We start from the raw sequence: 13,338 nt of genomic DNA on the forward strand, positions 1-13,338 counted from the left end.
TCTGGGGCATCCTTTCCTGCAACGTATGAGGTAGACAACGTTGGCCGAGTCACAGGAGTATGAACCATGCACCTGGTGGGTGGTGTCCTCTCGTGTGATGGTGGTATCTGTGTCGATGATCTGGCATGTCTTGCAGAGGTTACCGTGGCAGGGTTGTGTGGTGTCGTGGACGCTGTTCTCCTGAAAGCTAGGTAATTTGCTGCGAACGATGGTCTGTTTGAGGTTGGGTGGCTGTTTAAAGGCGAGTAGTGGAGGTGTGGGGATGGCCATAGCGAGGTGTTCGTCGTCATTGATGACATGTTGAAGGTCACGGAGAACATGGCGTAGTTTCTCCGCTCCGGGGAAGTACTGGACGACAAAGGGTACTCTGTTGGTTGCGTCCCGTGTTAGTCTCCTGAGGAGGTCTATGCGATTTTTTGCTGTGGCCCGTCGAAACTGTCGAGTGTCATATCCCGTTCTTACTAGGGCGTCTTTCAGCGTCTGTAGGTGTCCATCGCGTTCCTCCTCATCTGAGCAGACCCTGTGTATTCGCAGGGCCTGTCCATAGGGGATGGCCTCTTTGACGTGGTTAGGGTGGAAGCTGGAAAAGTGGAGCATCGTGAGGTTGTCTGTGGGCTTGCGGTAGAGTGAGGTGCTGAGGTGCCCGTCTTTGATGGAGATTCGTGTGTCCAAGAAAGAAACTGATTCTGAGGAGTAGTCCATGGTGAGCTTGATGGTGGGATGGAACTTGTTGATGTTATCGTGTAGTCTCTTTAGTGATTCCTTGCCGTGGGTCCATAGAAAGAAAATGTCGTCGATGTATCTGGTGTATAGTGTTGGTTGGAGGTCTTGTGCAGTGAAGAAGTCCTGCTCGAACTTGTGCATGAAAATGTTGGCGTATTGGGGTGCGAATTTGGTCCCCATGGCTGTTCCGTGTGTTTGGGTAAAGAACTGGTTATCGAAGGTGAAGACATTGTGATCCAGGATGAAGCGGATGAGTTGTAGGATGGCGTCCGGAGATTGGCTGTTGTTGGTGTTGAGTATTGATGCTGTCGCAGCGATGCCGTCATCGTGGGGGATACTGGTGTATAGTGCCGAGACGTCCATCGTGGTGAGAAGTGTTCCTGGTTCAACTGGTCCGTGGGTACTGAGTTTTTGTAGGAAGTCTGTAGTGTCGCGACAGAAGCTGGGTGTTCCCTGTACGATGGGTTTCAGGATGCCCTCGATGTATCCAGAGAGGAGGAACGCGATGGACACCTACAGACGCTGAAAGACGCCCTAGTAAGAACGGGATATGACGCTCGACTCATCGATCGACAGTTCAAACGGGCCACAGCAAAAAATCGCATAGACCTCCTCAGGAGACTAACACGGGACGCAACCAACAGAGTACCCTTTGTCGTCCAGTACTTCCCCGGAGCGGAGAAACTACGCCATGTTCTCCGCAGCCTTCAACATGTCATCAATGACGACGAACACCTCGCTATGGCCATCCCCACACCTCCACTACTCGCCTTTAAACAGCCACCCAACCTCAAACAGACCATCGTTCGCAGCAAATTACCTAGCTTTCAAGAGAACAGCGTCCACGACACCACACAACCCTGCCACGGTAACCTCTGCAAGACATGCCAGATCATCGACGCAGATACCACCATCATACGAGAGGACACCACCCACCAGGTGCATGGTTCATACTCCTGTGACTCGGCCAACGTTGTCTACCTCATACGTTGCAGGAAAGGATGCCCCAGAGCATGGTACATTGGCGAGACCATGCAGACGCTGCGACAACGGATGAACGGACACCGCGCAACAATCGCCAAACAGGAGGGTTCTCTCCCAGTCGGGGAACACTTCAGCAGTCATGGACATTCATCCACCGACCTTCGGGTAAGCGTACTCCAAGGCGGCCTTCGAGACACACGACAACGCAAAATCGTCGAGCAGAAATTGATAGCCAAGTTCCGCACCCATGAGGACGGCCTCAACCGGGATCTTGGATTCATGTCACGCTACACGTTACCCCACCAGCGAACAAATGTTATCTGTTTTTAATATAACGGGTCAGTTGCTGTCTTTTCAATGTCTCTACCTCTCTATCTCTGTGTTTTTTTTTGTTTGTTGTTTTTTTTTGGTGATTTGTATATTCTGAGACCTTGCAGGTAACACCTGTCTGTCTGCACACTGATTGCCTTGGCAACGGGCAGTTGAAAAAACTGTCTGTAATCACCAAGCATTGTTCTGTGAATTATAAATGCGATTTCATTTCGAGGATTTCATTTCGTTCACCTGAGGAAGGAGGAAGCCTCCGAAAGCTTGTGAATTTAAAATAAAATTGCTGGACTATAACTTGGTGTTGTAAAATTGTTTACAATTGTCAATCCCAGTCCATCACCGGCATCTCCACATCGTGTATTGAACGTGCAATTGGAATCTTAAAGCAGCACTTCAGGTGTCTGAAACAACTGGGGAGCGTGTTGCAGTACAATCCTCCGGACTCTCACAAATAATTGTTCTCTAATACATGCTCCATAACTCCATTACGCAAAGAAGCTTTATTATGGAGATCGAAAAATCGGATGACAAAATTACAGCAGAGTAAGAAGGTGAAAGCGACAATGAGGAATTCGCTGCCAAACCAGCAATGCAGTAAGGAAAGTAATGCACCAAGCATTAATTTAAGATTCCTTCCAAAGAGTGCCAGAGCTGCTCCGTTTCTCAAAAGCTGCAAACCACATCTGCAAATTAACCTTTCCAAAACCACCTCCTGTGATACCACCTATTCTCATCTTTTGCTGAGCTCCTGCTTTATTCTTAACCAGTGACACATAATTACTCAGCACGTTTAAATTAAGTGTAGTGCATTTATTTGATTAATTGTATGTTGTGTGATTGTGGTTATTGTATTTTGTGACGGTGCTTCCCCTTTGTGGTGTTGGATTGTGTATCATGTCTAACACCTAACCTATTACTTCTTTGAAGTGATTCCCTAGTGGAAGAAGTAAGTTTGCTGGCTGACTGCAACATTTCACTGACAACCTGCTGGGATTCTGGTAGACCTTGACCTCATTTTGGTATGTATTGTCATGACCTTCCATCTGTCTCAGCCACATCTATTGGGGCAGCCTGGTCCTGCTTGCTTTCAGATACCTCTAATGTTAGTTGTGCATTGACACTTGATGGTCGAGATAAGCTGTTGGTTTGAGAGCCAGATCCCTGACCATTACAGACAGGCCACTGCTGGGCACTCCTTCAACCTTGATCTGTCTGAGTGCAGTTATAAAGACTGTGAACCTCTGCCTCATGGAGCCTTTAACTAATCTCCCATCATGTTGAAACTGGCCAAGTGCCGAAGGCCTCTATAGTAGCAGTGTCTGCTGCATCAGGCAGTTCCAGGGTTGGAGGTTGAAGCCATCAGTTCCATAAAGTCAGTACCTCCTCTTCCTCATTCCTTCTAGCAGAACCTCTGTGGCTATGACCTGCACCACTGGGGGCTCTGCTGCACATGTCACAGGAGTCACTACACACTCCATGGCAGACTGAAGTTCAGACAAGCATTCATCTAGGACTGCACAGATCCGGATAATGCTTTCCTCTGGATCTTTTTTTAAAAATTTGATCTCAGGATGTGTGTGATGCTGGCAAAAACCATTTTTTTTGCCCCTCCCTAGTTGCCCTGAGCAGGTGGTAGTGGGACTGTTCCTTGAATCACTACAGTCCTTATGCTGATGGTGCTTCGACAATGGTTTTAGGCAAGAATTTCCAGGATTTTAACCTAGCGACGATGTTGGCATTTGTCCAAGTCAGCATGATATGTGACTTTGAGGGGGATTTGGAGGTGATGGTGTTTCCATGATCTTGTTCTTCTTGTTGATAGAGGTTGTGGCGTTAGGAAATGCTGTCTAAGTAAATTTTGTGAATTGCTACAGTGCATCCTGTACACAGTACATACTGCAGCCACAGTTCGCCAGATGCAAAGGTGGTAGATACTGAGTCTAGTGGCATGGGTGTGAATCAGGCCGGTTGCTCTTGCGGTGTATTTTGCAAGAACACATGTAGACAATCCTGCTCAAACAGCAATCTTTGTTTTTAAAGATGCCTTGTGAGGTCTTATTCCCTAAGGCAGGAATTATGCTGCACCTCCGCATGCAGGTGACTGCTCTTTCGCACCAATTGTTCCTCCTCATCCATGCATTGTGACTCACCCTGTGTTTCCTCCTCAACCTCACTACCTACTTACCCTTCTGATGTGTTTAGCTATCCTGATACTTGGCGGAGATGGTGATGATGATTGTGATGGATGGTGCTGTGAGGTGCAGGTTTCCTTGGGCACTGGCTGTGGCTTAACTAATTTTTCCATTCCTAAGGAAACAGAAGAGAACAAAATGCTGCCTCAAATCACCATCTTCAAGTATTCTTTTCATTGCATGATATTCTCTGTGCCATTGCTCAAGCTCAGTGTGCCTGTATGACAGTAACTCAATAGGACAAAGTATATGACATGATATTATGGTACCAGCCAGGAGCTCAGAGGAAGCCTCCAGCTCACCATCCTCCCACTCCTTCGATGCTTTCCTAGTAAATGATGCCAAGGGTGCCTCTTCAAGACAGGTTAAAGGCTTGAATTGTTTTGGGACACCACGTGCACAGATATTTTTTCCAGCCAATTAGATGCTCTCTTGTCCTGCAAGTAGAATAGTACAGAAATATTGGAAGTATGTACAGAAGCGACAATGTCATACATCTGCACAGTCTCAGGGGAATACTACAAGCTATAAATTGCAGATGCATATTCCTTGTGTGGAGCTCTTTTAAGAATTGTTGGTGTGCACTCAGGTTGCCATATGCACCATCGAATTATAACTATAACAAACATCCTAAGCCTCTTCATTCATGCAAAGCATTTCTTGCCCAGGTTTTATTGTGCCAGTACTGCATTAGATGGCCTCCTCTTATTACTCAGTATCTTCCAGCATGAAAAGATTAAAATATTGGCATTCAGACTTTCTTGCATGTATACCTGTGGCAGTCTGACATTCTTTTCCTAAAATCCTTCCAGGTGCTGCAGGTTCTGGACACAGCATTAACCCTTTCTGTAACTTCCTCCCATGTCTGTTGCACTTGGCAATTCTGAGCTGGAGGGGGGATCTCATCAGTCCTATAAAGTCTGTACCTCCTCTCCTCACTTCTAGCGGGGTTTCCAGCATCTAGTCAGTGAATCATGCTTTCCTCATGTTCAGGAAAATTGATGTGTAAACAGTTGCTCTGAACTTCCCTGTGCTATTTGAGGGTTTAAATCGCTGCTTATTGCACTCAATGGGGTCGATTTTCACTGCTCTTGCCTGACATTAACCGGGCGGTAACGGCCTCAAAATAGGACCTGTAGCCTTACCACCTTATTAACACTGGCAATGTGGCCAACTCTATTTTGAAGGGGGCCTACTGCCGGGTGTCCAAAGCGCCTACCCGTTTCAGGTGATAGGCACCTTTTAATATGGAAATCAGGGTCCTATGATGTAAATATGACCCCACTTGTCATTTTTGGTTGGAAAGGTCAGAGCCTGATGATGGAACCAAAGAGGACCGCCAAAGGTAAGTATCAAATTGTTTTTGTGGGCTCCTTTTTTGGAGTTTAAATGCAGGATTAAACATGGTCTGTTGAAATATGAATAAAATGAAAAAGCATAGCTGTTGACTGACCTCCATTGAAGTGTGAACCCTGGGCAAAGGTATTAGTCCTTGAATTTTTCAGACACAATTTATATTTCAAAGCTGTACTATGAACATTGAGGATGTACCACTAATGCCTATAGCAAATGATTTGTCCATATTGTGGTGGAATACAGGAGCTTGAGTTGACTGAAAGAACTGTGTCATTTTTCTGGGGAGGAATAAGATGAGCGATTATGGTGACAGCTTAGAACAGCCTACATTGTTGTTAATGTTCAGCACTCAACATGTCTGAACATTTGTTTCCAAGATGGCAATGGTCTACAAATCTGCTTCATTCTTTTTCAGCAGTGCTATTTTTGAAGAGCTTAAGCAACCCAAGCGTAACTCTTTGTACAGGATCTTCCATGTGAAAGATTGTGCCATTAAAAATTCTTCAAAAGGAGTATTATTAAATGATCACACAACGCTAATGATCTGCAGCTCCTGTACATGGTATGAAATGAATATTTACATTCCGCATTTATTTACATTATTTACTTACATTTATAAGTAAGACAAAGAACAAATTAATAGATTGGAAAAAAAGCTAATTTTGAGGGGATAAGAATGGAACGAGAGAAGGTAAACTGGAAAAGAATTTGACAAAGAGAGAGAACAGCAGTGGGAAATATTTAAAACGGTGATCAATAGCGTTCAGAAGAAATATATTCCTCGAAAAAACAAGAACAAACTAGCCAATAATGAAACACGACGGATGAATAAAGGTAATTGTAAAATTGAAACTAAAGAAAAAGGCATACTCTAAGAACATAGACAATAAAGGAGAGGATGACAAAAAGAGAATACGAGGAGGTTAGGAAAGAAGTAAAAAAAAACAATTAGGGAAGCAAAGAGGAACTACGAAATCAATATAAAAAGAAATAGTAAAGTATTCTACAGACACTGCAGAGAGGATAAAACCCCTAGTCTGGATGGATTGCATCCGTGCATATTAAAAGAAGTTAGGGAAGAGATAGCAGAGGCACTATTACATATATATAAAAATTCATTAGAAAAGGGAATAGTGCCAGAGGACTGGCGGACAGTTAATGTTATTTCTAAAATTTAAAAAGGGAGATTGAACAAGTCCAAGGAACTGTAGACCAGTTAGCTTAACATAGGTGGTAGGAAAGATAATGGAATCTTTACTCAAACATGTAATAGAAAAACATCTAGAAAACAAAAATATAATAAAGAGTAGTCAGCATGGATTTCAGAAGGGAAAGTCATGCTTGACCAGCTTTATTGAATTCTTTGAAGAAGTAACAGAAAAAGTAGACAAGGGTAATAATAACATAAGAAATAGGAGCAGGAGTAGGCCATACGGCCCCTCGAGCCTGCTCCGCCATTCAATAAGAACATGGCTGATCTTTGACCTCAACTCCACTTTCCTGCCCAATCCCCATATCCCTTGATTCCCCTAGAGTCCAAAAATCTATCTATGTCAGCCTTGAACATATTCAACAACTCAGCATCCACAGCCCTCAGGGGTAGAGAATTCCAAAGATTCACAACCCTCTGTGTGAAGAAATTCCTCCTCATCTCAATCTTCAATGGCTGACCCCTTATCCTGAGACTATGCCCCCTAATTCTAGAATCTCCAGCCATGGGAAACAACCTCTCAGTGTCTATGCTGACTAAGGCAGTAGATGTTATAGATTTGGATTTTCAAAGGGCTTTAGATAAGGTACCGCGTTGTAGACTCATGACTAAGGTCAGAGCATGTGGAGTCAGGAGTCAGGTAGCAGAATGGATAGCAAGCTATCTACAAAACAGAAAACAAAGAGGGGTTAAGGGTAGCTACTCAGACTGGCAAAAGGTGGGAAGTGGTGTTCCAATAAAGATGTGTGAGGTGGTGCATTTTTGTAGGAAGAATAAAGACGCCACATATTACTTGGACAATAAGAGTCTAAATGGGGTAGAGGAGCAAAGGGATCTCGGGGTACAGATACACAAATCACTAAAAGTAGCGACGCAGGTTAATAAGGCCATAAAAAAGGCAAACCAAGCACTGGGGTTCATTTATAGAGGGATAGAATTGAAAAGCAGAGAAGTTATGTTGAACTTGTATGACACCTTGGTTAGATCATACTTGGAATACTGTGCACAGTCCTGGCCTCCAGATTATAAAAAGAATCCAGATGCATTGGAGAAGGTACAAAAAAGATTCACAAGGATGATACCAGAACTGAGAGGATATATTTATCAGGAAAGACTAAACAGGCTGGGGTTCTTTTCTCTAGAAAAGAGAAGGCTGAGGGTTGACCTATTAGAGATCTTTAAGATAATGAAAGGGTTTGATAGGGTAGACGTGGAGAAAATGTTCCCACTTGTGGGGAGTCCAAAACTAGAGATCACCAATATAAGATAGTCACTAATAAATCCAATAGGGAATTCAGGAGAAACTTCTTTACCCAAAGAGTGGTAAGAATGTGGAGCAGCTACCACAAGGAGTAGTTGAGGCAAATAGCAAAGATGCATTAAAGGGGAAGCTAGATAAGTACACAAGGAAGAAAGGAATAAAAGTATAAGCTGATAGGGTTAGATAAAGTAGGAAGGGAGGAGGCTCGTGTGGAGCATAAACACCAGATAAACCAGTTGGGCCAAATGGCTGTTTCTGTGCTGTAGACTCGATGTAACAACAACAACTTGCATTTATACAACGACTTTAATATAGTAAAACATCCCAAAGTGCTTCACAGGACCATTATCAAACAAAATTTTACACCGAGCCACATAAGGAGGTATTAGGACAGGTGACCAAAGGCTTGGTCAAAGAGGTAGGTTTTAAGGACCGTCTTAAAGGAGGAGAGAGGTAGAGAGGCGGAGAAGTTTAGGGAGGGAATTCCAGAGCTTAGGGCCTAGACAGCTGAAGACATGGTTGCCAATGGTGGAGCGATTAAAATTGGGGATGCACAAGAGGCGAGAATTGGAGGAGCGCAGAGATCTCGGAGGGTTGTAGGACTGGAGGAGGTTACAGAGATATCGAGGGGCGAGGCCATGGAGCGATTTGAAAACAAGGATGAGAATTTTAAAACTGACACGTTCCCAGACTGGGAGCCAATGTAGGTCAGCGAGCACAGGGGTGATGGGAGAACTGGACTTGGTGCGAGTTAGGATATGGGCAGCAGAGTTTTCGATGAGCTCAAGTTTATGGAGGGTGGAAGATGGAAGGCCAGCCAGGAGAGCATTGGAATAGTCCAGTCTCGAGGTGACAAAAGCACGGATAAGGGTTTAAATGAAGATGAGCTGAAGCAGGGGCGGAGACAGGCGATGTTACGGAGGTGGAAGTAGGCAGTCTTGGTGATGGAGTGGATATGTGGTTGGAAGCTCATCTCAGTGTCAAATAGGACGCCAAGGTTGTGAACAGTCTGGTTCAGCCTCAGACTGTGGCCAGGGAGAGGGATGGAGTCGGTAGCTTGGGAACAGAGTTTGCGGTGGGGACCAAAGACAATGGCTTTGGTCTTCCCAATATTTAATTGGAGGAAATTTTTGCTGTCGGATAAGCATTGTGACAAATGAGAGTCAGTGGAGGGGTTGAGGGAGGCAGTTGTGAGATAGAGCTGGGTGTCATCAGTGTACATGTGCAATCTGATGTGTTTTCGGATGATGTCGCTGAGGGGCAGGATGCAGATGAGAAATATGAGGGGGCCAAGGATAGATCCTTGGGGGACTCCAGCGATAACGGTGCAGGAGCGGGAAGAGCAGCCTTTGCAGGTGATTCTCTGGCTACGACTGGATAGATAAAACGGAGCCAGGTGAGCGTAGTCTCACCCAGCTGCACGATGGAGGAGAGGCATTGGAGGAGGATGGTGTGGTCAACCATGTCAAAGGCTGCAGACAGGTCGAGAAGGGTGGGGAGGGATAGTTTACCATCGTCACAGTCACATAGGTTGCCATTTGTGACTTTGATAAGGGCCGTTTCAGTACTGTGGCAGGGGCAGAAATCTGATTGAAGGGATTCAAACATGGAGTTGCGGGAAAGATGGGCAAGGATTTGGGAGGCGACAACACGTTCAAGGTCTTTGGAGAGGAAAGGGAGGTTGGAGATGGGGCAGTAGTTTGCAAGGACGGCGGGGTCAAGGGTGGGTTTTTTGAGGAAGGTTGTGATGACAGCAGATTTGAAGGGGAGGGGACAGTACCTGAGGAGAGGGAACCGTTAACAGTATCAGCTAACATGGGGGTCAGGAAGAGAAATTGGGTGGTCAGCAGTTTCGTGGGAATAGGGTCAAGGGAGCAGGAGGTGGGTCTCTTGGTCAAGATGAGCTCAGAGGGGGAATGAGGGGAGGTAGGAGAGAAATTAGAGAAAGGTATGAGTTCAGGGCTAGGCCAGGGGGGAACCTTAGGGGAAATTTGGCTTTGTGGGCTGTGGGAAGGGAGGGACATGGCAGACGCAGCTGAACGGATGGTCTCAATCTTAGTGACAAAGAAGTCCATGAGCTCCTCGCTCTTTTTGTTGAAAGTGAGGGTGGAGGGGGCAGGGGACAGGGGTTTAAGAGGATGGTTTGTAGTGGAGAAGAGAAGCCGGGGGTTATCTTTGCATTCCATGATGATCCTGGAAGAGTGAGCAGTTTTGACAGAGGAAAGCAGGACCCGATAGTGCTTTATATGGTCCAGCCAGATCTGACAATGAATGCTAAACCAATTGTCCGCCATAAACATTCAAGTCTGCGTCCCTTGGACTTAAGAGAGCGGAGATAAGGGCCTTACCAAGGGGAATGACCAGGGTGAGAGAGAGTAATGGTTTTAATGGGGACAAGGGCATCAAAGGTGGAGGTGAGGGTGTGATTGAGCAGATTGGTAGCTGCAGAAATGTTGTGGTGAATGGAGAGCCAAAGGCTAGACAGTTGGGAATTTGAAAATGACGTTTTACCTGGGGGAGAGTTTTTTCCTGGGGCGGACACAGAAGGAAGTAGGGTTGGGAGGGGGAAGGGCAATGTGGGTGGAGAGGGATACAAGGTAGTGATCAGAGATGGCCTTATCCATAATTGATACGATGGGAGTAGAGAGGCCACGTGAGATGGCAAGGTCGAGGGGGTGGCTGTGAATAAGGGTAGGAGAGTTTATATGGAAGGAAAGATTAAGGGAGGCTAGGAGGGCAGTGAACTCAGAGGAGAGACAGCAAGTTGTGTTGAGATGAAGGTTGAAATCACCGAGGATGAGAAGTCACTTGGTGCAGAGGCTGAGGGAGGAAAGCAGTGAAGATATCTCGGTGAGAAATGTGGAGTGGTACCTGAGTAAGCAGTAGAAAACGAGGATTTTAAAGGAGAGGTGAGAGGGGTGGAACAAGGTGAGATGCTCAAAGGAAGAGAAGGTGCCAGAGGAATAGGGGGACAGACCAAGGTGTGATTTGGTGATAAGGGCCACACCAACACTGCAGCAGTCTGGGCGGGGCAAGTGGTGGAAGATATAGCCAGGTGGGGAGGCTTCATAAAGAGGGAAGGTATCATTATCCATCAGCCAGGTTTTCGTCAAGGTCATGATGTCAATGCAATTATCCGCAATAAGCTCATGGATGGCAAAAGCCTTGTTCATAGGTGAACTGACATTCTGGAGGGAGGTGCAGAGAGGGGCGGTGATAGCTGATCCACTGGAAGAGTCCACAGGGTCAGTGCTGGGAGGGATGAGTGGGACATGAAGGAAATTGGCTAGATTAGCCCCTAGCAGCCGCGCTGGGCAGGAAAGTCGGTGAGAGAATAGGATGGGGCAGTTGGGCTTGCTGCTCTTAAGGAGGCAGCGATGAGTGCCTTGATGGGCCCTTCAGAGGATGCAAAGGGATGCACAAAGGGAAGCTGTAGACTTATCTAAAAGGGAATCAAGCCTGGGATGACGGCAGGGGAGTAGGAAGGTCGAGGAGTACTGAAGGGTTGGGGTAGAGATTTAGGGGTCGGGGGGGGAGCAGAGTACCTGAGAGGAGAGAAATGAAAGGTGGCACGGCAACAGGAAAGAGGGGCCTAGGAGGGGTAAAGAGAAAAGAAAAAAAAGAGGAAATAGAAGCGATGGGCTCGGGTCCGGAGCGGCAGCCAAAATGCGCACGTGAATGGACACAGGGAAACCCAAGTTACATAGGCGTGGTTACATAGCAAGATTGGGATAGATATGTTCTGGTAATAAACAGGGAATTAGAGAGGAGAAAATAGGAGGGAGTTTAAGGTTAAAGTCAGAGGTCCCATTGTGAGATAAAGTTGACGTAGATAGGGTGGCATCAGGAACTTCTGGTGATATAGCCCTTATCACATTGTCTCAACTCTATCAACTCTGTTCCCTTTCCAAGCATCTAAACATAACCGATTGGCAACACAAAAGATGGTAGTGTAGGCAAAGATCCAATTTGTTTGGGATTAAATTTTGTGTTCATCCATGTTAGCACTGGAGGATGGAATAGTTTACATTTGAGGCACCCAGTGTCAGCATAAACCACTCCGAGATCAGGTATAACACAGCTAGGTACAGAGTAAAGCTCCCCCTGCTTTTTCCATATATGATCGTGTCTACGTGCACATGGCCCCTATGTACATGTATGTTACCTCCTTACTGTGCCTTCCTACCGTGCTTACCTGTACCTGTGAGTCATTATTTCCATGTGCGGGTGAGTATGGTGCCACTTGTTGTGATTTACGTGCTCCTGTAGGTAAGGGACCAGAAGCTGAGACTGTTGTTGTTCTTGAGATTTTGTTTTTTCTCCGACTGGACTGGCAACTACCTTGATGTCCCTTACTTATATCAGAGGCTCCTGTCCTTGAGGTATCCCTTGAAGCCACTTGTGTAGTGCCTGGTGTTGGTAAGAGTTAATGCTGATATCTATGTCATCTGGCTGTCCCTGTGCTTGACTGATACTGCCACTCTTCAGAGGCACACTCATCAACCAGAGGAGTTGGAGGCTTGCCAAATCTTTCCCATTACAGATGGCAGTAATCTGTTATAGGCACATTCCATGTCATAGGCTACTCCAGTAGCTATCAGATCCCCCCCAACAGTAGGCTCAAATTCAGACAATGGTCCTTACATCCATCCTTTGCATTAAGTGATGGATGGACCCAAGGGACTTCTCCACACTGTCCATGCATTCAATCAGCTTTTTCTAGAACGCAGAAAGAGTAGGCACTGCAATCGAAGCAAGGGCAGCTACTGCAACATCTCTCTACTCTACACACCATGCCCCCAAACCAGCTCTTCTACTCCTTCTTCACCTTCTACTTCCTCACCACAATGCTGTGCAATATCCAGTGCTTCCTCCATCCTCTACACCCCCATAGATTCTGAGCGACTACTATGAGCAGTTGCTGTGCATCATTGGATCCTGCTTCATAATCTGTAAAGCAAGCAGAAGAGACATTTACAAGTGCATTAACACACCACGCCTATTCATCATTGCCTTTGAAAGTAATGGATAAAGGATCTTGTCAGTGTCATTGTCATAGTAGTGAGCCATTCATTTTAGCTGCTCCACAAATCGAGAGAATCTATCGTGATTTTGGAACATATCAGCTGGTGCATACTTCCTCAAAAGAGTGCCTTCCACTGTCTCTCTATTGATATAGACCTCTGATCATTGTGTTGCTAGCCCTACCATTGCCACTGTAGTCCGTACACCACCTTTTTCTGTGAAAGTGGCTTGAGTAGACATTATTACCTAGACCCATT

The 13,338-nt window shown here is 45.8% G+C and overlaps 1 long non-coding RNA gene across 2 annotated transcripts in view; it reads right to left on the reverse strand.

Annotated features, from left to right (window-relative positions):
• Positions 1 to 13,338, reverse strand: part of LOC137332715 (uncharacterized) — a 75,589-nt gene that overhangs the window by 12,316 nt on the left and 49,935 nt on the right. For both annotated transcript variants that reach the window (XR_010965724.1, XR_010965723.1), the window contains exon 2: positions 12,900 to 13,006. This is a non-coding gene — a long non-coding RNA (uncharacterized lncRNA). The remainder of the gene's footprint in view (positions 1 to 12,899; positions 13,007 to 13,338) is intronic.

Source organism: Heptranchias perlo, chromosome 15, assembly GCF_035084215.1.
Source record: "Heptranchias perlo isolate sHepPer1 chromosome 15, sHepPer1.hap1, whole genome shotgun sequence".
Taxonomy (NCBI): domain Eukaryota; kingdom Metazoa; phylum Chordata; class Chondrichthyes; order Hexanchiformes; family Hexanchidae; genus Heptranchias; species Heptranchias perlo.